The 26,735-nt window shown below is 35.1% G+C and overlaps 1 protein-coding gene across 3 annotated transcripts in view; it reads right to left on the minus strand.

Moving 5' to 3' along the window:
- The window catches only part of ich (zinc finger protein ichor), a 49,098-nt gene that overhangs the window by 19,748 nt on the left and 2,615 nt on the right, over positions 1 to 26,735 (minus strand). The window contains exon 3 of one of the 3 annotated variants that reach the window (XM_067778431.1): positions 23,078 to 23,210. The exons of the other annotated variants lie outside the window; for them this stretch is intronic. The gene's annotated coding sequence lies outside the window, so the exon portion shown is untranslated. The remainder of the gene's footprint in view (positions 1 to 23,077; positions 23,211 to 26,735) is intronic. 3 annotated transcript variants of the gene reach the window in all.

The following is a 26,735-nucleotide window of genomic DNA, read 5'->3' on the forward strand; positions in this document are numbered from 1 at the left end:
TGACAATAAATATTGGTGAATATCAATAAAATCCTTTATATGGATTGTGAATGAATGTGCTAAAACATTTTCTTATTTATACCAGTATCTGCATAGCCCGAACAACGGTAGTTCTTCATTGCAAATTCGCAATAAAAGCCAACAAATTTAAAAGTGAAGTTTGTGTCTTAAGTCTTTTGTTGTAATGCTAAAAGCTCTTTAATATAATATATCTGTGTTTATATATGTAAGAGCGAAAAGTTTAGTGAAGCTAGTTCTATAGTGGGAATTATAATCGTTGTAAAGTGAGTATTGTATTGGTTCTCCATAGTAAACATCTTGGGTTCGAAACGAGTCTGAGTTGTAAAATGCTTGTCACAGTAAAAACTAAGTTTCTACTTTGGTAGATTTCTACCGGGGGTGGCATTAATTGGAGCAGTTTAGCTACAACTCGGCATAGTAAGATTTGAGACAAGCTATGATTACTATATGCTATTACCAAGCAATAGCTAATAAAGTAGTGAGGATATCATTTAGTAAATGAAGTTTTTGTTACAATTTTGGAATTGTGTATCGAGTGAAAGTTCTTAATAGCACATACATACACGCAGGCAGAGCTTAAGTCATTTAAATTGCAACGAAATTTACTATCACAATCAATGAAATACAAAAAAGAACATAGAATAGTACTTGTAAAGTAGAAGAAATAGAAAATTGAAAAAAAAAAAACCGCAACACCGCTTACAACAAAAGGCCAGTGGTAGCAACAATCATAATAAATTTCGCTTTCAACAAGTTTGCGGACATAAGTGGACCCTGGATGGTCGGGCGGCCGGCCGATTTGCCTTGGCCATGTGAAAATTCAGCGCAACCAAAATGTTAGAAAAGAATGAGAACAAACAACAACAAAACTAACAGCATAGGCACACTTTTGACACGTAAATGGCACACTAAAACAACAACAAATGTAAACGTTTTCATGAATAGTAAAACAAGAAAAACAAGTTGCAACCATAAAGTAGGTAATGTTGCTGCAACATGTTGAGACACATTCAATATGTGGAGAATTTGAGAAACGATGAACAATGGATATAATGAGAGCAATAGAGAGTCACAAAGCAATATATTGGCTGATCAACATGCCGTTTGGCCTTTTAATCTCTGTGGAGAAAAGTCAAAGTCAAATAAATTTAGGAGCTAAAGAGTGTTAGCAATCAAATGCAAGAGAGTAAAACGGTATGAAGCTAAAGCGAGAAAATCGTAAACATAATAAAAGCAGCAGCAAAAAATCTAAGGTAGGCGCGCACATCATACCAGCACGAAGTTTATTGTCATTACCAGCACGATAGTAAAACTAAACAACAACAACAGCAACCAACACCAACAATACACTCAGACAGTAACACAGCAACAGCGGTGAGCCCCGGCATTGAGCTAACGGCGCACCGGCAACAATAACATACATAGCAAATGTACCGTTATTCAGAAGACCTGCTGACATACTTCCGCAATCGGCAAAATATAGCAAATAACCGAATAACGCCGAACACTATGAAAGCACGATGTGGATGGCGGCGACAACGCTGCTACTATTAATTAAATGGTGAAGCTGAAGCAAAACGGAGCGTACAGCCGAGCTGAGTTTACGTTGGAGCCGAAGTTGTTGCTGGTGTATTGAAGTAGTGGAGTAGCTGTGACTGGTTTGTTACTGGAGAAATGTTTTGATTGCGTATGTGAAGCTGCGTTTGCATTGGTGGTCGTAAGCGGGGCTTAAATGAAATGGTTTACTTATGTGTGTGTATTTATGGCACGAATTTCACATTGGCAATTTTACGAGTAGTAATGAGAATGTTGCTGTATTGAATGAAAAATTTGTAGTTGATAGCTACGAATATTACTGTTACGAAGGTATAATTTTACTATAGGCTTTGTTGTTGTTAGCCATGCCTTTACCAAAAAGAAAACGTTATAAAATTTAACTCGCACGATTGAAGAATCGAAGCCATAAAAAATATCATTAAAAAGGAATAAATACAATTGTAAAATGTTTGCATATTTTTATGCATACTAACGTACCCATATTGTGGATGATTAATTGCCTAGTGAATATTTACAACCAGATTACAAAGACTTATAAGTTTTTTGAGTAATAAGCAAAAATTATTAATTGCAAATATGAACTGTTATAAATATGCGAAAATGGTAATTTGATGTGTATTGTTAAAAGTCGAATTTGATTTAAAACTCTCATTGATTTCGCATAGACTTCAATAATAATGACTTAAAATTATAATGAATAAAAAACAAAATTTTGATTTAACAAAATCGGACATGATTAACTCTTAACCTTCTTAGATATTCGTATGTGTAGTAATGTGATTAATCACGTTATTAAACGCAGTTTTCATATCAAAATGGCAAAAACTCAATTAATTTGCTCAACTCAATTAAGTTGTGTTTAATCAAGATTTTCAGTAATCAATTAGTCGCACGGCCTTAAGGATAATAATTTTTTTCTATGAGTTTTAAGTGGGGATTACCCTTATTGCTTTAAATGTATGAAAACATTTATTTGAAGCAATTTTTAATTCATAATTTATTTAATAATTTGGGATGTGACATCAGGACGGACAAGGCGACAGCTGTTTCGATTATACCTTGTAAATCTCTTCAAAGCCTTTTCTCCCGGGAGTGGGATTTGAACCCGCACTCCTACGATGGTTGGAGTGTTACAAACGCATTCAGCCACGTCATGCCTTAGTTGTTGTAAACCTTATCCCAATTGCCTTCTTTGCATATTTTCTTTATTCGCAGTCCATACTTCTTATGGCATCATGTGGTAAAATTATGCGTTGGTAAGGCGGCTTCATAGAAACTTGGTGTTGTTGATTTTGTCCTATTTATAAAACTACAACGTATTAACCATGTTGTCTACTTATATGAATATAGGTATAATCGAAATAGCTATCGCCTTGTCCGTCCTGATGTCGCGTTGTTTAAATTATTCCCAAATTGTTAAATAATTTTTTTTTTTGATAAAATTTTAAACAGCTCAATTATTTGTTTTTAGTCATTTACTCCTGTGTAGTTTGAATAATATTCTTTTTTAAATAATTGTTCAGGCGTGTCGATCGCAGGGTACTATTTTTCCTGTCACGAATTAAGGATGGTTTTATTTTCCAAAAAAAAATTATATTACAATTAGTAATCATTTTCTTGCTATTTTGAATTTTAATGATTATTAATTTTTCCGTAATCCAGCATGGAAAAATGAGTTGATCACTAAAATAAGCATAATTATCTGCATCCGAATAAAAATAAGTGGAAAATATATTCAAAAATAAAATATATATAATTAAAAATTATAAGTAATAACCATTTAGACGTCATTATTGATTACATTAAAATATGTATGATTATTTATGTATTAACGCTAAATCAAAAAACCCAAAATAATTTAAAATATATATGCAATTAAAAATAATCAAAAATTATTTTTTCATGTTTAAATCAAACCTGTTAAATTTCCATTAGTAATCATAAATTGTTCGCCTTTTTTTTTAATTTTAATAAATAGCTAGACCAAATAAAATTTTATTACCATTAATAACCCTTCGAATGATTTTTAATTTTTCTTATTTGTTGGATAATAACGAAATATTTTAAATTAATCGTACAGCTTAAAATTGTAATGCAATTTAAAGTGCCAAGAATTTTTTTACCATAGCGTCAGCAAAACCTAGTAACTAAAAAAATTTCCCCGCTTAGTAATACAAATAAATATTAATTGGTAAGTTCTTTGTGTTTCTATAAATAGAGCAAATCGAAAACCAAAAATGAACTGCCATCAACAAGCGTAGCTTTGGTACAAACAAACTTACAAAGTATGTACTGTCCAAAGATAAATCCACGCAGAGCAGACAACTGCTATCCACAACAGCAAATGCATGACCTTGGCTGAATGTGTTTGTTCAGTTATCGCAAGAGTACGGGTTCGAATCTCACTCCCGGGTGCAATGACTTTGTAGAGATTTACAAAATATTTTCGAAACAGCTCTCGCCTTGTCCGTTCTATGTCCCCTTGTTTCGAGTTTCCCCGAATTATCAAAAAAATTTAATTTTTATAATTTATTTTATAATTTGGGAAAAATTTAAACAACGTGACATAAGGACGGACAAGGCGACAGCTGTTTCGATTATACCTTGTAAATCTCTTCAAAGCCTTTTCTCCCTGGAGTGGGAGTCGAACTCGCACCCCTACGATAGTTGAAATGGTTGTAAACGCATTCAGCTACGTCATGCCTGTTGTGAAGTCTTTCCCAATTGCCTTCTTTTTGCATATTTAAATGTTTTCATACATTTAAAAAAAAAGCAATATGGGCAATCCCCGATTATTAAAAATCATACAAACAGACAAAATTGGTTAATTCGTTGTAGTTCTATAAATAGAACGAAAGCAGCAACAAAACCGAAGTTTCTTTGAAAACCGCCGTACCAAGCATAGCTTTAACACATAATTGCATACGAAGTATGCAATGTGTAAAAGATTAAAATATGCAAAAAGAAGGCAATTGGGAAAGACTTCACAACAGGCATGACGTAGCTGAATGCGTTTACAACCATTTCAACTATCGTAGGGGTGCGAGTTCGACTCCCACTCCCGGGAGAAAAGGCTTTGAAGAGATTTACAAGGTATAATCGAAACAGCTGTCGCCTTGTCCGTCCTGATGTCACGTTGTTTAAATTTTTCCCAAATTATTAAATAAATTATAAAAATTAAAAATTGCTTCAAATAAATGTTTTCATACATTTAAAAAAAAAAAGCAATATGGGCAATCCCCGATTATTAAAAATCATACAAAAAAATTTAAGTTAAAAAATTTTTTGAAAAAATTGTTTCTTACATTTAAAGCTTAATAATGTAAAAAAAATAACCACAAATAAATTCATAAAAAAAATATTTGCGAAATTATTCATGATTGTTTGTGATTAAAAGGGTAATCAAAAAAATCGTTGTTAAATAAAATTGGGATTAATAATTATTAATTATTGTATTCTTTTTTAAATTTAATGACTTACTAATTTTAAATTGTACAAAAATTAAAAATTTTCATAAAATACAAAATTATCATGTAACTGAAAATATTACAATGGTGAAAACTTATCAGAAATATGTCAACCATCCTGAAGCAGAAATTTCGTATTGCAATTTGCTACCGCAAAAAATTAATTAATTCTTTCCATTATAAAAATTATTTTATCTTAAGAAGTAAACGAGCAATGAAAATTTAAATTAAACAATATTCATAAGTAAATAATAAAAACATAGAAAAAAACAACCATAATATAATGTATATAAAAATATTCGATGATTTTAAAAATTTGTTATCATGATTCAAATAGTTATTATGGGTCCAAATTTGCGCTTAAGGCCTTTTTGTGATTTTTTTTATTATTAAAAATTTCTGTTCATATTCGGACCCATAATCTTGCAAATTAACAGCAGCCATTAATAAAATAGTTATGATTATTCGTTATTTTCTCATTTTTAAATTGAAATAATTTTTATTATCACAAATCATGCTTAATTTATTTATTTATTATTGAAAATTCGGTGAATTTGATTAATAAGCGACTTCTTTTTTATTTGAACCAACTATTTGTTGATTTTATTGTTATTGTAAAATATACAATATACGTTTTTAAAAGTAGATGACTGCAATTAATTGAAAGTAGCAATCTCTATGACCCTGCACAAAAATTACTCGCAGTCACATTTTATCCGATTGGAATCAAAATTGCTTAAAATGCTGCTGATTGCAACGATAATTGAATAGTGAATACGGCTTGCAACATTTAAAGCAAACAAAGCGAAGGCAATCGAAAACGTCGCCCAATAAGTGATTGCAAAATAAAATGACTACGATTTCAAATTAATATGTGATTGCATATTGATTTTGGTCGCAATATTTTTAGAAATGTTTAGAATTCTTATTAGGACTAATTTCCTTCTTCGCAAACCAAAAAATATTTAGAATGAAAATTAAAATAATCATATAATCAATAATTGAAGCACCTCTAAATATTAAAATAAGAAGCTGCAGTTTTTACGGACTATCTTTTTGAATGTCCTGAATCATATTATTTTCTTTTGGCTCACCCTAATACATATAGTGCTGCTTGATAAATAGAACTTTAATTGTTAACGTTTTAGTAATGGCTTCATACAACAAATTTTACGAGATCAGCTAAACAGTTCGCTTGGCACATAATAAATTGAGTTTGGTTACTTGGGATTCAAGGGGTTGTCAGCGCAATATATAGATTCTCCAACCCAATTGTCAACCTCAACTACCCGCGGCGAATCCTGTTTCATTAACAGACGAGGCTCTGGCTACCCCAAGCTCCTCGTGGAACTAGGGGGTGGGGAGGGAACGATGGCCTCAATGTTTAATGTGGTCATGTAAATCGTTCCCGAGATGGTCGAGCTAGTATCTTAATGGTGTTTTGTTACCGGAGCGTACCGGATCTGCACCGGCAAAGGACCATCAACATCGATAAAACTCCCGAGGGCCTTCGTCGAGTGTCTTTATCGTTAATACAACAACAACAACAAGTTTGGTTACTTCAAGCATTTGCATTTGTACTCCAAATTATTAATGATAATAAAATGGTGACAATAATAGAAGAACAATGGTACGCAATATTATTAATTAAGCTTTCTTTATTTCCACGCGTTTTTATAAAAATATTGTATATACATAAATATTTATGTATAAATGTGCATATAAAACTTGAACCACTTTGACAATGGCTCATTTCGTTAGAATAATTCTATTGTCTTTGTTTTGTGTTTGTATGCATTACCGTTTTTGTTTTTATTGCTGCATTGTCAATTTGTATTGTTATCATTCATAGAGGGCAATTCAATTAGAAATAAGGTCAACTTTATTTGAAGCGGTACACAGTACGGGGTTTTAAAGAAATGTTGACCAAAATCTTAAGCCTCACTAGACAAGCGCTTCGCACTGCAATAATAGGTTCTAGAAAAGGAGAGAGTGCAATTTTTACGAACTAATGTCTTGCATAATATTGAGAGGTAGCTATGACTAGCTGGAGCAAACGCACGACTCTGAGTAGCCACTATCACAGCTCTATGTCTAATTGCTGGTGAAGTCTAGTAAGGAGGCTGATGTCGAAAAAAATGTTGCAGGGGCCTCAGGGCGGGCTGCATTCCTGAACAATAAGGACCGATGCACACTGGTCGGTTTTATATGGAATTGGTGGCCAAAAATACTTCCAGCAGAGGTATCAACGTGAAACTTTGGTCACAGCTTTACAAATATGTGAGAATTATTTTTTCATAAAATTGGTGCGGGTGATACTTTCATACCGACCCACAACCACCCACTTTCACCGCATACATACAAAAAACAAAGAATGAAATCGTTTGGTCTTTTTAAATTTAGGATTTAAAAATAGGATTAAATAGAGAAATTAATTTATTAAAAGACCTTGCATACATAACAATAACAAAACAACAAACACACACAAAAGTTTACATTTGCATATCGTCGACTGGTTCAAATAATGTCGTATGTTACATGTGAGCACATATAACATACGACAATAATTTATCAGGGTGACGCTATCAGAAAACTGTCGCAAAACATAGTTAGCGGCAGAAAGTGGCAGCTGTTATTAACACTTTAGAATCTTAAAACTTTGCCTAATAACAAGATATAAGTCTAGACGTGAAGATCAGTGAGGAACCCAACTAAAACTTTAGCTGAATTTGAAATAATTGTGCAAATAAACACTAATAAAGGCACTGGTGAAATTTAAAATAACAAAAAAAAAAAAAACAAGCGAAAGACACTAAACTTATTTTCAAATGAAGTAAATACCTTTGACTTCAATATTCATTTTTATTTGTTACAATACAGTGATATTTTATGTATTTTTAAACAGCTTAAACTTGCACTTAATTTTTAACTTGCTCACACTGCAAAAACCAACTAATACCATAACCTCTCTTTTGAAGCTATCCTTAAAGAGTACAGTTTAAATACAACAAACACAAATATACCTTTTAAAAGGCTGTTCTAATAAGAGATACTAACGACACATTTGGTGACAAACTTTTCACTTAGATTTTTTTATTTTTGGCCTATGGAACCGACCACTGTTGCGATGTGGTGAATTTGGGCAGAGAATGTTTGGCGAACTTGCTGAACTGGTCGCTAATATCATCCTGTGGGTGGTAGATAGCAGCAAATAGAATGGGATCTTCATCAGGGAGGAATGGGAACCGCCTGGGGTCACAGCGTTCCCCTGACTTTGCAAGCTGTTACCAAATTTTTGATTATATAGGGTGCTGGCTAGATGTCGGCGGATTTTTTCGGTGGTCAATGTTTCTGGTACGGGATGTTTGTGAGAGCAAAGCTTTCTGAACCGTAGGGATCTAGTACGGCAACCAAAAAATTCCAGTACACAATTGGATTATAAAAAGGTGCCTTTCAATGTAACAGAATCGACCATGCAGGAGATGAGCACCCAGGCAATGTCGGCAGGGGTTGCTTTTTCGGAACACCGTCAGCTCTGTCGTATTTGTTGTAGGTTTGGGGGAGATTATCGACGTCGATTGTGCTTTGCCGGATATATGCAGGGGACGGACATAAACTTGCATTGTTTTCGAAGATTCCCATAAAATTTACACAAAGTTTAGTACGTACAGTGTTTTCTTTGTTTGTTTATGATTTTATTTTTTATGAAAATTCTTGACGCAGACCGCGACCATAACAATAACAAATCACATAAGAAGTCAATGCCTTGAATAAAGAAGTATTTATGAAACAAAACGAGCAACAAATATTACTTCGAAAAAGCTGCGTGCCGTAACCCAGAATTAAGGACAGCAAACTTGGCTTTGAATTGGCAACTCAGCAAAGATTACTCGCTCAAGGCGGATGCTGTGCCGAATGCAACAATAGCTTAACAACAACATCAAGAGCTACCAGAATTGGCTAACATTGCATATTTGCAAGTGCACGTGAGAAATTGCAATGACTTTGGCGCAAAACAAAAAAAGTAATAACAGAGAAAACAAAAAATAACGAAAAAATCTAAATGTGTTTAAGAAGAAAAACAAATTCGAACAAACATATCTACATGCATTTGTATGAGACCACATTGAGGTCGCTGTGGCATGCGGCAGCATTGAAGCACAAAACAAAAACAACAACTGCTATAAACTTGACAAGGTTGAGCAGCTGTGGCAAGTAGGTAGTGGCCAGCAACAACAATTGAGGCTAACACTATTCTTATTCTTGTTGTTGGCAGCAGTTATTAGCCATTGGCGTTGTTGCATGTCACACAAACACACATGTATATACACACACGTACATGTGGCAATGCACAGTCTTTTTTGTCAAAGGCGCACGTGCTGGGCTACGTTGGAGATTAGGGCTTAGACACTAGCACAAGAATAAAAATAAACATACATACATAAGTACATACACATAAATAGCATATATTCGTATATAAATGCATTTGTACTCAATGACTGATTGCGCTTTGTTTTGTTGTTGCTTCCAGTGAATCACTTCGCGGTTCAACGTGAAAACTCGGCCAAGTTACTGGAAAACAAAATGCATAGTGGCTTTTGTTTGAACGACAACAACAACAATGTACAAGGCCAGTTAATAATCATAAAAAATATAAAATTTTTAAAAAATATACTTTTGCTTACACACACATGCACTCTTTTGCATACCTCCTAACTAACTATTTGTATGCAATTTTGTTATTTTCGTTTGCATGTTTAGTGCTTTATTGGCTAGCTCATAAGTAAGTATTTAAGCTTATAATTAGATGTGAATGTGTGTGTGTAATTATGAAGCGTAGTGTGCCATAGTTGCGTGTCGTGCGTTACAAAAGCATGCGCGACTGCGATGTTTTATGTATTTTTGTTGATAAAGCGGCTCTGCCAGAATTGAGGGTAATGAGTGTGAAAGAATGAGACACACATTTTTGATGTGTAATCATCTTTGCTGTGAGAAGCGTTTCATGCCTGAGATACACTTGGGTTGTTTGTCAAACTATGGCCGAGGGGCGACCCCGCTTAAGAAAACTATTTTTCTAATTAAAATTTCACCACACTACAGCGACCATCATAGGAGGTAAATCACGCCAAGTGTTTTGTAAGTGTAAGCATAGTTTTTGCAAGTGGTATGCTAAATGGGGGGATAGAGAACGTAGCGGAAGTGGTAGATGTTGATATGATCGAAATTAGACAACCAATCAAGGCAAGGAAAGTAAAGGAAAGAAATATGCAAGTGTCTTATGGACGAGGTACAGACGAGCTGTCGACCTCTTATAGGAATGTTATGAATTCGCTGTCGATGACAAAGGTTGTAGTTATTGATAAATCGATATCGGTTTGTTATCGATTTCTTGTCGAAAAGTTATATCCTTGTTGTAGACGTATTATCATGCTGTTATTGAAAATGTATCGATTTCTTATCGAAAATATATCGCTTTTTTATCGAAATTTTATCGACTGTTTATTAAGAAGTTATCGATTTCGTTTCCAAATGTCATCAATTTGTTATCGGCGTTTTATCGACACCGATAAAACTTCAATATAAAATTGTAGACACATCTGTAACCAGTCGATAATAAACTGATTACTCGACAATAAGAATTTGCTGCTAATAATAAGCCGATAATTAAACAATAACTTGTCGGTATCGGTAGTTACCATTAAGAACCTGACGAAGCTCTTTCCAAAAAACACGAAAGTATTTGTTTTTGGTTCTGCCATGACTAACTGATTTGAGACGTATAGTGACACCCACGCCTACATCCAAGTGGCTATCAAAGCTCTGAAGGGAATAACGGGACTATGAATTCTCATAAAGGTACTCTAACAGAAGTCCATATAAACTAGCAGTTTCAAGAGGGTTGCAAAATAAAGAAGTTGCTCATTGGAAATTCCACATAACAGTAGGAAGATCGCAAACCGGCTAAGTAAGATAAACAATGGAGAAAACAATAGAGAGAAATATTTATCTTGTAGCACAGCTCATCGCCATTGTAATCCAGCTATTCACATAATAAACTATGGTTACATTTTCTGGTAGGGAAGGGGGTTTGTAGAAATCAAACAGATGTATAGTTAGAACACCATCCCATGGCACGTCTTTCTTTGATCCTCCCCGATTTAGATTTTCCGTTTCCCATGTCTGCCATTTAGATACATGTCGGTTCACCACTTAAGATACTTAAGATTTCATTAGAGGCAATTTAGAATACCACAATTAAGGGATGTGGCAAACCTTTTCAACTAGGAGGTGACAAACCGCCTAGACGGTTGTCGCAAGGGTGCTCAAATGGCGGACGAGGCGATACATGTGTACACAGATGGTTCCAAAGTAGTGGAAGGAGTATGCTCTGCGGTATACTATGCTGATCTGGAAATAAACAGATCCTACAGGCTGCCGGATTACTGTAGTGTTTTCCAAGCGGAAATAATAGCCGTAACCATAGCAGTAGAAACCCTGGAAGAGAATAGCTTAAGCTGCAACCGTGTTAACTTTTATACTGACAGTCAAGTAGCAATTAAGGCAATAAGCGAGTGTAAGCAGTCCCTGGAGAGAATCGGGACAGGGAGAAGCATACATCTATATTGGGTTCCAGGGCATATGGGAATAGGTGGGAATGAAAAAGTGGATGAGCTAGCTAAAAAGGGCGCATCCCTTGAAGATTGTTCCGTAGATGTGCCAATTAGACTGCGCGAGATTAAGCGGAAGCGAGAGGTACACATGATTGACCAAGCAGGAAAGGCGTGGGTTCAAGCGCGGGACTGTAAAGTGTCGAAGGTTATGTGTAGGTCTTACAACCTTAGACTAACAAAGTTGCTTCTATCATTAAAAAGAGAGGATGATCGTGGTTTCCTTCCAGTAGTTGTATAGTTGCTGACGGCTACTGATGGTTGTTGTAGTTGGTTGGCGTTGCCGCGTAGGTGGTATTCCTGTTATAACGTAACTAACTGCTATGCTCCGTGGTCTTTAGATTACCAGCTCGTAATTGTGAAGATCATGATTTAGCTCCTTTTATTTTTGGTTTGTCATAGTCACACCAATTGCTTTCCGGTATTACCACGAGTTATATTATATTGTCGTAGTTACTCCCTTTGCATGGCATCGTCCAAGTGTGTTAGACGTGGCATGCTTTCACTAGTGGTTGTACCAGTGAATCCTTCTTACCATGACTCGAGAATACATGCATATGGAACTGGGCCGCATGTATCAGGGTAGAACCGCGTGTCCCAAAATGAGGGTGCTTTTCCCGTTCAGCACTTTCTGCCTTGGACTGGCTTGAAGTCGCGAAATATAGGAGTTCGCTGGCTCAGGTAGCCTTACTTACAGTGAGCGTGTGGCTATTGTTTAATAATTGGGTTTGATGGCAATTATAACCTGTGATTTAACTATCACGGTTCTTGATATCGAAAAAAAAAAAGACTTATATATATTTTTATTGTTTTCTACCGTGCGTTTCCTTTGTGATCCGAGCTAAAAATGGCCGAGCCAAAACGAACTTTTTTTCCGCGTTCCAGTTCAATTCTCCCATTCTCAGCTGTTTATGTCATGCAGTCAGTGTTGAGTAACAACAAAAAAAGGTATGTTCAAATCCAGTGTTGATGGTTTTGATGCCTTATTATTTAGATCACTTCTGATCGGTAGATATGATCCGTGATCATGTACAATAAACCGGTTCTATAAATTATGTTCTTGGCGCTAATGAATATTGGAGGACAAATACTTCTAGGGTTGTTTGACACAAAAGAAATATGTAAACGCTGGCTTAGTCGCGGTGACCTATTTTGAGGCCGCAGTTTATAACTATTTACTACGCTGAACGATACCGAAATGTCTTAAACTGACGAATTTCAGATACTAGACCGTTGTGTTAATGTGATACCCGTTCAAATTAATAATAAAAAGAAATATGAGAAGACTAAGGGTTTTCTCAAAGGGATCAATGTACGTCAGTACATATACTCATGACGGGTATTCTGACTGGACACTGCCTTCTGGCGTCACCTGCCTTTAAATTAAGCTTGGTCAGTGATAGCAGATATAGGAAGTGCGGGCTGGAGGAAGAAACGATCGAGCACGTTCTATGCTCGTGCCCTGCGCTTGCCAGGCTAAGACTCAAGCTATTCGGAGTGATGCAGCTGTCAGATCTAGAAGCAGCAAGTGTTCTGGGAAGCTTCAGGTATTTGCCAAGAGGACGGAGTTATTTTATAACATAGGTCTTGGTTTTTGATAGGGTTTTTAGGTTGGGTGTTAAAACAAACTTCTGGTAACACTATGGACTCATTCAGTCTATGTGAGGTCCTTATAGACCGGCCAGTTCAACCTAATCTAACCTAACCACTTAAGACCAATGGGGAGAAATGACCGCTAAATTTATTTCAGTAGGTTGCCATGATTGACAGAGTCAAAAGCCTTTGGACAGGTTGCACGCCGTACTGAGCCCGTGATATGTCATTTAGCCCGATGGTAGTGTTATGCATGCGGGAGGAGGCGAGTCTGGGCCAAATCGATGATATTTCGGAACTCATGTTTTTATGTTGGACATCATAAAGAATGTGGAGATCAGCATATGCACCCTTCGTATGTGCTTTGAGGTTGTGCCATTACGCTTTTTGGAAGTTAATTTAAGTACGGTGCTCAGGGTTTGTTGAAATCGGCTGGTTGATTTCGAGTGAACGCAGTCAATGCAATTTATGAGCCCTGGGCTTACGATGGACAATGTCCTTCAATTCTAGTGATGGCAATAGGTGACACGAGGTTTGTAGATTTTAATGATTTCGAGATCGACAAGACAGACCGGCTAATTATACCTTGAAATTCTAAGGTATTTTCCCTACGGCCGATCTTTGGGTGACACTAGATCTCCCATTACAGACAGTAAGTTGGAAATATTTAGAGCTTTTTGCACTCTGTTAGCTGCCATACCTGCTCAGTATAAATTGGAAGAAATACGTTACGTGTTTTTGTCATCAAAAACGTCATTTCCTTTACGGAAGGAAATACTTACATACATATGTATATCGCATTAGCATATTCAGCTAACGCGAATAAAGATATTCGCAAAACAATGACGAAATGAGAACAAAGCTGTGGTTCAATAAACTCACAAAATGTGAATCAAAATCCACATAGTAAACGTAAAGTAATTTACATAGCGACACAGATTTTATGCATGAAATGCTGACGATGCTGACGAACAAATCCGGGATTGGAGCAAACATTATTCACAGTGAGAAATCTAAAAATACTTTGAGTTTACATTAGTTGCTTTTTTGTTTGCAAATAAGCTTGAAAAAACCCTTAAACTGGCTAAAAAATTTCATCTTCGGGAACCATGCTGGTTGTGGAAGGAAATCAGCAAACTGGTATTTTTTTTGGTGCTTTGACATTTCTACTTCTGGCGCAGTACGTTTTCGACACTTAAGCCCAAGTTAAAGTTGGCATAGTCATAACGCCATAGTCATAACCATATTTTTACTTATCCATATTGGCATCAATTATTGGCATCTTAACCTAAAAATCGTGAAAATTTCATAAAAATTAAGAAAACGCAAAAAATTACAAACATATACCAAAAAAAAAAAATAATTATTCTAGTAAAAACGTATCCAAAACAATAAATAAAATCTAAAAAAAGTTAATAAATTCTTCAACTCAAATATTTTTATGTTATGGATATAGCGAGAAACCAAAAACCAATTGGTTGGCTCCATACGGTTACTACCTTACCGTTACGATATGGCACCAATAATCGATTACATTGATTCCCATAAGGTTGGTCGAATCAGCTGTTATAAGGTTACCGATACGATTACCGATAACGCACCAGTGTCTGCAGCTTTAGCGATTTCATCTCAAACCGGTAAGCAAACTCAACTAGCTTACTTTGTGTTGTTGCTTTGCATGCAATTCTTTTAGCTACCTAGGATTTTATTCCAACTAGCTTGCAAAAAAATAGCGGCTATTCGAGCGCATGAATACCTTTTGTGTAAGCATATTGTCATAGCTATACATGTATGTGTGTGCGTGTATGTACGTAGTATACCGTGCCTTACTATGCACCACAGTAATACCTTCTCATTTGTTAATCACCGCTGCAAAGTAACACAAAAATATTTTTTTTCAAAAATGTATAAATGTGAAAAATTTGTGATTAAAGTCAAACAAACTTGTCTAGTAGGAATATTTTTGGTTTTTCATATCCAGTCTACCAAATACTGGTGCTCCACCCTAATATAAAACTATATGAGGAGTTCCAAACCATATGATGAGATGAGCCAACCATATAGTTGAGCCATGCCTACAAATTTCTTCAAAATATGGAAATCAAACGAAGGACGCAAATATGTAACAGAAATAAGATGTGTGTTGATGTTTAGAGCTGGTTCACCAAACAACTGCATCTGCTCTGCAGCCAATGGCACTTGTTTGAACTAGCGCAGAGCTTTCGCATTAAGAGACGGTACTATGTAGTTCTAATTCTGCCCCTAGCATGCTTTCAGCTCTACTTTTAACATTGTGATATCCTACGAAATGGCAATTTATTTTCTTTGCAGAACTTTTGAATGCTTTCTAAACGCGTTATGCCTTTGTTTGATTCATTTAAATACATTAGCCCAGAGATAAGAGCGTTTGGTACAAGTGTGGCTTCCAACTGTCCCGCTCTTCATCCGATTAGCACCAGATCGGAGATAGAAAGTTAACTGTCGATTTGAGTAAACGACCCCCATTTTCTCAGCAGGGTAGCAATATGAGTACTAAAGCATTTCGTTATCTGAACAGATTTGTTATAAATGTTCTAAAACGTAAACTATTTTAAGAGCAGAAATGATTAGTAAAATACAGATTGGCCCGAAATCTGTCTCCAATAAAGGACCTTAAATAGACTACGTCTCAAAGCTTCGTCATTATGAGGAAATATAGAAATTGTACACGTTCCAACGAACATGCATGTCAAACTGTACAAAGATGCGGGAGTCTACAACTTTTACTAATAACCTACCCGAGAATGGCGAAAGTTGCAAAGCAACAGCTGAAATCGGGCCCACAACATTCAAAACTCGGTCCTGTGTGTTCTGAGCTCGGAAGAGAGCTCGAGGATAGAATGTTTTCAATTATGGGACAACTCTTGTAGCATTCGAGAAGAAGGTCTTCGAAAAGTCAACTTCATCGTTGGTTAATTTATGTTGTGCAGAAAGCATTTCGTGCGACACCGGTATTTGGCAGCAAAATACCTCGAAGAAGGGCTTACTGGCGTAACTTGCTCTGCCACGGTCAAAACTGCCTGATGATTTCAAATATATTCAAGTATTTTTTTTTTTTTTTTTTCAAATTAAACGGCTTTTAAATTATGTTTCTTTGACTTTTAAAAAATTTAAGCAATATTATATTTAAATAAATGGTTAAAACATATCAATTCTGATTGTGCTATATATGTAAGTATATAAAAGATACCATAAATTGAGTATTTTCGTTGGCTACAATTGGCTGTTTTAAATATTACTGGTAAGAGGTAGAATAAGCCTGCTAGTTGGCGCCTTTGTTTTGGTTTTTTCTATATATTTAAATAATTTTTTTGGACACTCAACTTTGCAACAATTCAACGGCTACAACAACAACCGAAACAGCTAGCACATTGTTAGACAACCAACCCAAAAAAACGGACAGCCCGCAGGTCAGCGAACTTCAATGTTCGTTTGGACTTCGTGAATTGTGTATGATATTGTTTTTGTTGTTTTTTTTTCGCAAACGCAGCTAACTGCTACGGTAAGGTGATGTTGTTTTTTCTGCTTCAAAGCGGGCAGGTAAAATATTTCTAAATGTTTAATTTTTGTTTTATTTGTTTTTGTTATTGCTGCTTCAGTTTCTTACACTTGGCTGATTTTACGCGCCTAATCCGCGCATTTATAACTCAAACTCAAAGCTCGACTACTTTGCCAGTATTTGACGCTATTTTTAGTTAATGTTTGACGTGTTATTATTTTTGTTATTTTTATTGTTTTTGTTATTTTGGTTAGTCTGTAGCTACTTGAATTTCGTATTAGCCTTATGAATAACGCAGTAGGCAGCGGCGGTATAATAGCATAACAACAAAAACTACAACAATAATTTAAACGTAAACATTAAATTAATTAATTTAAAAGAAATAGTAATGATATTTTTAGCTTCGTCCCCTCCCTCGATTCTTCCTCTTGCACTTGTTTACTACAAGTATTACTTCCTTCGTTTTATTCAATTACTTTAGCTTTTTATGTAGCTCTGCATTGCTAATGTTCGCCTATTTTTACGTACATATGTAACCAATGCTATTTAGCTGTTCACGTGACTACTTTTTGAGTGCGGTATTGTCATTGTTGTTGTACTAAATTTTTATCGTGGCTTTTTAGAGTTATTACCTATTGCATGACTATGTAAGTTTCTACGTCATATAACGGTGTCTGAGATTTTTTGATGTTAGGTACAAATATATAAGAATTCGGGTCTCACACAGATTGAGAATGATAGGCAATTTTTAACCCCCCTCACCTCAAGCCTATACGGCAAGACTAAATTGCCCCTTTTAGTCAAAACTAAATACCACTAAGGGATGAGCTGTGGCCTAGGCCATTTTGAGAAACATTTAGACCAGTGTTGGAGTTGTGAGCTTCATTTCCTTTTGCTTATTTAACTTTCGGTTCCTAAAAAGGGTGTGCCAACAATGGAGGAGATTCATGAACTAAAACAAGAAAAACGGAATTTATAAATAATGTGACGAATATTATCATCATTAAGCGATACTACCATCACTAAACCGATACTAAGCAGCCACTCGTATATACGTAAACAAATCAGTCATCATGTACACACATACATACATGCAAGGCAGCAGAGAGATACACACAAACGCATGTCATCATCAGCCGAAGTAGTACTCACATATAAACACGCATATGGATACAAACTTCTAATATACATGTATATAGCTGGTGACCAAGCATGAAGTTCACGAAATTACTAGATCTTAGGAGAAATGGGTGAACGAGGAAACCGAGAGTATAAAAGCAGGGCAAGCCGAGGCATGACTAAGCAGTTTGATTTAAACACGCAATTAGTTGTGAATAAGAGTTATTGTGAAGTACTCACAAAGTAGTTTAATAAAGACTATTTTGCATTATTAAATATTGAAGTTATTTATTCAACAGTTTAGCGATTCGAACGTTAGCTGAAAGTTTCGAATAAGCGGAATTTCACTAAATTCGTTACAATAATAATAATGATAAACCCAACGGATTAATACCCTCCAAAGCACGTCCAACCAACACGAAGGGCGCATCCGTTTTTTTCCCGAGTTGTTGATAGGCGGAGGTTTTGTTGAGATCTAAAACTGCTCAGCTACAGAGTAAAAATCATCACCTAAGTATTAAACATAACAGTTGGAAATTATACATATAGTAAGTCGTTAAATAAGTTAACGCTTTTAGCATATAAAGATTTTTTTTTTAATTTTGTTACGAGTTAGAATAGGATAGTTTTCCTTATAGTAAAAAGTGGATCCGTTATATCAAATGAATTCAAATGAGAGTTAAAATCATGACGCATACACCGAAAAGATTCATTTAATTCGAAATTAGTTCTGCACTGCCTCAAAAGAAGAGGTTTGTAATGTCTTGACGCTCGTGATGGGACACTGAAGTTTACTTCGTTCAAAACAAAGGGGCTAGAAATTAGTCCGTTCAGTAGTTTAGTCATAAATAATACGCCTAGCATTTCTCTACGACTTGCGAGAGTTGGAAGATTGATAACCTGATTTAACCGACTAGTATAAGGTGGAAGATTATACGCAGAGTCTCAATGAAAATTCCTTAAAGAGAAAAGTAAAAATTGCTTCTGCATTGACGCAAGCCCATCTGAGATAACTTGATATCGCGGTTTCCAAACTATTGATCCGTATTCTAGTATCAGTCAAAGAACCAATCTATTTCACAAAAAATCACAGGCGGCTTACAGCCCACCTACCTCACCATGGCATCTTAAATGCGCCCTCATCGACAGAGTCTCCCGTACCTCCATAAAATGGGAGTGAAGACGCCCACTTCTGATGAATCAAGTTATACTTACACGATTAAAAAAATTTTTCGTACGGATATTATCCTTATTATAGGTAACAGGTGGGATGTCATTAAGCGCAATCGCTAAGAGTTAAGCCCACTGTTATATAAGAGATTCGTGAAGGGATCGTAAAATAATGTAACAGACAATAAATTTGCAAAAGCCTAGCATTGTATCTCTGTTTTTTTGACTAAGCATTCTCTGACGCTTCCAGGTTCATAACTCGGAAAAAATCTATGTATCGTAATGGAATTCATTACAAAAGCTTACTTTGTGAAGAGAAAGTAAAAAAGGTAGAAAATTTTTAAGGGCCAAGCCCACTTTTGATAATATTATTTGGGTCCGAACTTGAAATCTTTTAGTCGTAGTCAAGAGTCTGCGTTCAATACCAAGAAACCATAATAGAGGTTTAAACTTTTTTCATATTTGACCTGTTGTCAGCTACCTCTTACATTTTTTCCGAAACTGATTTAGAATCTGGGTACTTACGATGTGCATACTAAGATTTGCCAAAAACTGCTTCAATGAGTACTCAAAACTACATCAACTGGCACCAAAACGTACTGATACACATACCTAAACAATTATACATTTAAATATATATCTAAAACCGAGCAAAACCTAATTACAGAAAATTTCACATACTTCAAGTTCAATGAAATATTTCGCAATATTAAGAAAACTAAGAAATAAATAAAATATAAAAAAAAAATCGCATTCTATGCAATGACGTAATATCACTTCGATTTTAGAATACAGTTAGAAAAGAACAAACGATGATGAGATGACGCAGCGCTTCATTAAACCGCAAATCGTTCATCGAGTGCAATGACCCAAACACGGCATTTTTGCTCTTAACTCACCTTTACATACAAATATAAGAGGCGTTCCCCACGTACTTAACTACATATACCGTTAAACATTCAATAAGATTATGGGAAGTTTAAACAACAAAAAATCTAATAACGCACTTCTAAAGTAGTAAATTTGAAACCAAAGAATATATGGGGACATACATACATATGTCGATGTCGATATGTATGTGTATAGTAAACGGTTACGGTGGGCATAAATATTTAACCATGGTGAATGTTACAAAGAACTATGCGAAAGCAAATGCTTTTATTTGTATCTAATTGGCGGAAACCTAAAAAGAATGTAGTTTAAATGAGATCAATTTTTCATAAATGAAAATGGGTTCTTTTATCTGAAGTCATCGAGTGATGAAAATAAATCAACAAACAGGAACCATCACTGGAGCATAAAATCGCACCAAAAAACAGGATTTTATACACTTAAAATCAATGGAATACAAAACTGAACTTTTGTTTATTTGATATAAAATAAGAAACAGGTTAGGCGATGCACAAGATCTCCTAATTGACGTACATATGTGATATGTTTTATATTGTAAAACATAGAAACACCTTTAAACTTTACATTGATCTTAGAGAAAAAATACAAAGTTTACAAACAGCGATGGTTACTAGGTATTGAACTCGAATCTCCCACATTCATACCAGTGTAAAGGCCGATTAAGAAGTGAAATTCAGAAACATGTTCTAGTAACCATCACCGTTTGTAAGCCATGCAATTTTTGTCTAAGATCAATAACAAAACAATTGTATAGAGCAATATGAGCAAGTCTCGCTAATTAAATACATGAACTTTACAACTAATACAAGAATTTTGTGAATTGCTTGGAAGTAAAAAAAATTCAAAAATGTTTATAACGTAGACTCATGCTGCTCTTAAATCTTATGTATAAGAAAATAATATTGAAATTAAAACAAGACACATAACTTTTAAACATGTCTTAATAGTCTAGGCGGGTTATAAATTTGAATTTGGTTACATGTATATGGAACAGGGTTGTTGTAGCGATAAGGACACTCCCCGCAGGCCTTGGGGAGTGTTATCGATGTTGATGGTCCTTTGCCGGATGCAGATCCGATACCCTCCGGTAACAAGTACCATAAAGGTACTAGTCCGACCATCTCGGGAACGATTTGGTCTGACCACATGCAGCCTTCTAAGCCATACCACCCTCCCATCCCCTAGATCTATCAGGAGCCTCGGCTGTTAATGAAACAGGATTCGCCACGGATAGATGAGGTTGACAATTGTGTTGGAGAAGCTATAAATTGCGTTGGCAACCCCTTGAGAGGGTTGCGCTACGCAACCCCTTGAATCAATTTGGTATTTTAGTCACCTCTTTTGACAGGCATACCTACCGCGGGTATATTCTAAGCCCCCGCTGGGGCATGGAACAGAGTTCGTATTTGAACACATATGCTCAGTACATACATGTGTATGTAATGTATGCTCACTGAATTCATTACTCATACACATGAGATGTGCATTATTGAAGAAAAAAATGAATACACAACTCGCGTTTATTAAGAAACACTTGCTCGTAGACAAATCATCCACTGTTTCTCTATACTATATAAGATTCCTTCTACTTAATTTCAGTAAAAGAAAGGGACATCTAACATTATTAACACTGCCTCCGAGATGAGTTAAGATTTTTACTATTGCTCCCAATGATAATACTACCGCTGGAAATGATTTAATGTTGAGGCTGAACGATTCATTGAAGCCCTGAAAAGATACCAACAATTAGCGGTTTACGCGAAAATTTTAGGCTTTCCCCCTTTTTCTCTGAAGAGCCTCGTATCCAAGGCAACTAGATAAATTCATATGTATAACCGATATAAATGGATTTTTTTTTTAAATAACCTTTTATGATTCTTCCTTACTGTTACATCTAAAAAATACTTGCATTAATATCAGAACTGAATAATGAAGGAGTAATGATATCTAATAATGATTTCTCGTTTATTAATACAGTTTTGAGTTATAAAAGAGCTAATATATACATACTAATGTTATCCTAATGTATCAATTAAGGATCATCATAGCCGGTAATACTCGATATGGATATCAAAGGTGCTAAAAATAATACTCCCTTTTGTATCCGTTTGGAACTGATATGAAGTGCTCCCACGTAAGGACACGCAATGTTAAACAGGAATAAAAAATGCAAGAGGTTCGGAGCTTTGTGGAGTAATTCCCTTGCTCGTAACAGAGCAATCAAAGATTAGTCGTTCCCGAGATGGTCGGGCTTGGTACCGGAACGAACCGGCAAAGGATCATCAACATCGATAACACTCCCCAAGGCCTTCGGGGAGTGTTCTTATCGCTACAACAACAACAACATTAGTCTTTAGATGATCTAATTTTTTTACTGGGAACCGATCGGTGATCAAAAATACTCTGCTGTCTACATATGTCAGTGTATTAGTGACGATTATGTCGAGAAACTACCCCCATCATGCCAGTCATATGTGTGTTAAGCGCGTTAACGTAGTACTTTACACCCACCAGTCATAGTAGGAGGGTTCATTGATGCGTGTGAATTATCAAAAATAAAGTCGAAATCGTAGTTTTAGGTGATACACTGAGTGTCATCATTTTTGCAATCGCTACCGTAAGCTAAGTGTTGCGTAATTAAATGACTCACAGCTTATTTATTTATGCTTTGGCTGAACAAAAAATGTATCCATATAAATTTAGTGAGATCCAAACATAACAAAAAGCGAAATTCTTCGAAATTAAGATATCATTGTGAAAAGAAAAATTTTCAACAAGGAGTTTTGTTAAAATCACTGCACTAGGCGTTTACATTAAAAAAGTCGTGCAGCAGGAATTTATTTAAAAAAAGAGATGCAACTGAAAAACTAGACACACTCGAGAAGGTTATGAAGCTTCACATCCTTTCCTATTTTTAATAGTCAAAGCGTCTCACCCGTCACTTTGGAATACGCTTAAATTTTAAAATTTATAAAATCAACAGTTACGAACATATAATTTTATATAAAAAATGTAGTTTGTTGTATTCTTACACTTCTTGGTATGAACCGATTATTTTTTTCAGTAAATTCTTTCCATATTGATGATATTTTTGTCTTAATTCATAAAAATCCCAGCGAGCGCAATTGTATCACTTTGATAGTTAATTCTTGTATTCCAGCAAAGCTTCACAAATATTTGGTTTCATTTTGCGAATGGCAAACGATTTGCGTTGTTGTCGAATATTTTTTGGTGTTTTTTAAATGATATTTTCAAGACACGAAAGGAGAAAAATAAGTACAAAAATAAAGTGCAGTAGTAAAGACAAATGTGGATGTATGTGAAATTTGATAGAACAAAGCACCCAGATAGGAATTATGAAAAATTGCTTTAGAAAGAAAATGTGTTAGCAAAATTGCTGAGAATAAAATAAAACTATTATGGTTAGAGCACTGATAATAATTGTTCGGAGACGAATGGATTGCAAATGTGGTTGAAAGAAAAACCAAAAAGATTTGATATCCCGTGGTAAAATTTTCAACAAAACAACAACAACAAAAATTGTGAAAAATTTCCAACGGTTTCCACATTCGTTAATTTGGTATCGAAAAGGTAGAGGGTATTCTACACTTTTCACACTTTACACATAAAGAACTTCATTATTGTTTTGCTTAAAAAAAAAAACGAAACAATTGCTTTTGACTCAAATGTGTTGGCAACACTGGTTAACATATATGTGGGAGTAAAATGTTTAGTATATAAAAGTTTAATTTTAGAAAAAGTTATCGCCGAAAATTTCAACCATTTATTGCTCTCATCAGACGGTAGTTTGGCTCCCTTTTTGGGCATCGGTGTTTAAACGACCTAAGCTGTTAAGAATTTATTTTCGTTTGCTTCATTGGACATTCAGTACGCTTGTAATTCTTAACTGGTTAGTGAAATATTCTTAAGACAAGTTTAAGGTTATCATCACAAACAGGTACGTAGCTCGCCTGCTTTTCATAAGGAACAAACTTATTAAAATAATATAGAGTTCACTAAAAATTATAAATAATAAAACTGTTTGAAAATTAACTACCCACCCTTCGCACTACCAAAACTTAGGTAATCGATATTGAAATGATATTTGTCGATCAAGGAGTAAAATGTTCTAACAATTTCTTTGAACAAATCTTGAAAGGCCAGGGAGAATAAAAAATAAGTAATTCCTCTTGAATTATGCAACGTATTTTTTAATCATTCTAGTATTTATATTTTCTTTCTTGCAAAGGTTTATTGCTGATTGGATATGTAAAAAAATTTCTCATGCAGTTATTCAGTCAACTTTAACTTAAGCTAAGCTTTACATTTATTTAAAAAAATTATATATCCGCGGACGAAAATGATCGTAGTGATTGTGATATAATCGAATTAGTTCATTTATACGCAGATATTTTTATTTATAATTTGAACTTATTTGATCACAGTGTATTTTCTCTCAGCAATGTCATCGAATATGTAAACAAAAGTCAGCTGTTGCCGTATCTACAAGCCAATAATGCAAAAGCAGTGTTGCAGTGTTCAAAAAAGCTTACCTAAAGACGGCCTTTAACTGTGGATAGAAAACTGATACCTAGTTTTATTAATTGGAGTTTAAATTTGAGTAGAATTTAATCAAACTTAGTTTAAGCTTAGCTTAACGAACTACTGCACAACCGCACCTAAATTTACATACCAGCAATGTTTGTTTTCATAGAAAATTCACATGAAAAATTGTTGCATATTTCAAGGCACCGCATTTCTTCTTTTTCATTGTGGACCGTTGAAGACCCGTTCATTGTACATCTTAAAAGGAATGCTTATCAATTAGGGTTTACTATGTGGGTCGGGTTCTTTCATTCTGAGTTCGAAAAATAGGTCCACCTACCAAAATGTAGGTAATAAAAAGGTAGGAATATATTTAAAAATAAGTTTAAGAAATGTGCAATTTATTAATTGGTGGAAAAGAATATACGAGTATGACAACTAAAGACATTTTTACTTACTCAATTCTTGAATGGTAAAAGATGCTTTAAGCTACGTTCAAATGGCAGTGTAAGTTAATCCGTTTCACATAAATTACCATAAGATGTTAAGTGAACATATAAGAAACTTTTGTAATTTTGCTCGCACTGAACGGACTGGACTAAAGCTAAAAGCAATGAACGCATTCTGTATTTACTCCTAAAACTTTACTAGTTGCAAAAGCTCTTTTACTGTTTTTTTATACTCTAAATGATTTCATTCATGTTTTAGGAACAGATTTTAAAAGGTATTAGTAAACAGGTAATTTATGGGTGGTGATCGAAATCGAAACTACGCTAGCCCGAACTTAATCTTAGGGCCTCATTCTCTATTACGAAACGAATGTAAATTTCGCCACAGAGACGAATCGCTAGTGTGTTTGCACAATGTTAAACAATGGCAACATATTATTTGACAATTGCTTGCGCCTTCCTGTTTGACATAAAGTAAGAAACGTAAAGGCCGGACGAAAATGGTAGAGAATACTAATGCTAGACGCAATCGTTTGGAGGCGCATCGTTCGTCTAAGCTATCCATAATCGAATGAGCCAAGATTCCGCATTCCAGAATTGTTGTATTTGTAATCGTATTTGAAAAAAAAGTTTGATGACGTAGCGCTTTTGAAGTTTTTCGATTTATTACATTTCTCTCATATTTCGCTACCAGTTTTCGGAGTATTTAAAACTGTTACCTGACCAAACGGCTACGCCGGATTAAAAATTAAATTTTCGTAGTATGTTTTTTCTTCCTTTTTGAAAGCGGGCGAACAACTAACATCAAATTGATTTGGTGGCTTGGCAAATCTTTCGATCGTGTTTTTGCTATAAAATGTGTCTTAGCAAAAAAAGTTATCTGCCTTATCAGATGCGCATGGAGTCGGCCTAAAACGTGTAGGATGACCAATTAATGCTCCCATTAACACACCACATTCTATATCCCAGGATATTTATCGCGCAAAAATATTAATATTTTCCGTTACCATATATATTTCATGCTCTTTTAATGACAGAAGGTTTCAAGACCGGGGAAGATTCCTGTAGGAACGATAATTGCGACCTGTTAACTGACGTACAGAGTGTGGGGGAAGACGAACCCGATACCCCGATCGCCGATGATGAAAAACACTCACGTCATTTCATCCAATCATCACCTGTAAACTATCAGCTTTTCATACGTATACAATAAAAACTTCTACCAAAAGTTATTAGGTAGTAATACTATTTAGTTTTCAACTCGACCCAAATAAATATTTGAGATAAAAAAATGTAGTAGGAGGTAAGAGCGGAGCAAAATACTCCGATTGGAATAAAGTCTGAACACTGCGTCAGTAATGAAACATGTTGTCAAAAGCGTGACGTCACGCCGAGAAAATTTATTTCACGGCTAACTATGATTTTTTGCTCTCTCATTTTTTAATGCGGGATCTGTTTATTGGTTCATGTGAGCTATCGTTCGCAATACATAATGAAGCCCTTAGATTGAGATGTATTGCAATCCCACATATTTTGAAAGAATAAGTAGTATACATTAGATTGGGTTGATTTGTATGGCCGAAAGTTAACCGATATCGCGCCATCGATTTTCGATAGGATGGGTGCTCAGGAAAAATAATTCCACTACGCATACCGAAAAAAAATAATTTTCAAGCCTGCGAAATTAAATTTTTTT

Source organism: Eurosta solidaginis, chromosome 1 (assembly GCF_040869045.1).
Source record: "Eurosta solidaginis isolate ZX-2024a chromosome 1, ASM4086904v1, whole genome shotgun sequence".
In the NCBI taxonomy this organism is placed as follows: Eukaryota; Metazoa; Arthropoda; class Insecta; order Diptera; family Tephritidae; genus Eurosta; species Eurosta solidaginis.